Raw genomic sequence first — 984 nt, 5'->3', positions numbered from 1 at the left:
CTTTCCCTTTTAAGTTAGCCAAGATTTCACCTCATTCCAAATGCCTTCTAAGATTAATCCCATTGATCTTGACTATCTCTTCTGCTGTCTCCCTGCATTTGAGGTTTTGTGCAATACTCATGTGTGCATGTTGGTGATGCTATTGTGAAAAAATTACCTTTACTTATTCTAAACACAGACCTCATCTGTTTCCTCAACCATGAAGCAGGTTTCTCAGGGAAGGGGTAATTGCCTCAATATCTATAACCTCTCAGTGGCTCATAATGATTGAGTGTTTGACTTCTCTAGAGGACAGTAACGCTTCTTGGTTACAGAAAGCTGAACATTTTGCCTTTTTATAGTAGGAAGTGATGGTCTGCTTCTTCTAGAAACTCTGACCCAGTGCCAGCTTCATGGACATGTGTGCTGTGACCATGTCCTCAGCTCTGGTCATTACCACATGCCTTCCCTTCATATATATGTGAATGTCCATGATTTCGTTTTGCCCTTTCTGATCTTTCCCCTGCTTTCAGAAAGAGATGCTATGTAAGAGGAAAAATGGTTTTTGTTTAGGCAATGTAGCTTCTTCTGCAGTGCACAATATGGGGGCAGTTCACAAGTTGTTTTGGAATTGTTCTACCTTGTTTCCCATGCAGGAACATTTCCGATTACAGCATAACTCTTTATTAGCAGAAAATGTGTACAGAATATAAAGGCTAATCCCTGACCCTGGCACTTGAGATTATGATCTGACCCCAGTCTGCCTTCTTGCCTCATTTCCTGCCTGCTTTCTCTCTGGGACTGGGAGTGTTGGTCCCTTACCTCCACTTTCCTGGGGGAAGGCCTAAATCAGCATTTGGTCCTGGGGCCGTTGTTTGACATAGCACTCCCGGAAAACTTAGGCATACCACCCCATGGATAATCGTTGGTCTACATTCCAGCCAAACTCTATCATTGGTGTTCCTCTAATATTCTATGGCTTCCATGCCTTCAGTCACATTAGTC

The sequence above is a fragment of the Mandrillus leucophaeus genome, unplaced genomic scaffold (assembly GCF_000951045.1).
Source record: "Mandrillus leucophaeus isolate KB7577 unplaced genomic scaffold, Mleu.le_1.0 Scaffold114, whole genome shotgun sequence".
NCBI classification, from domain to species: Eukaryota; Metazoa; Chordata; class Mammalia; order Primates; family Cercopithecidae; genus Mandrillus; species Mandrillus leucophaeus.
Note: the sequence above shows the minus strand (reverse complement) of the source record.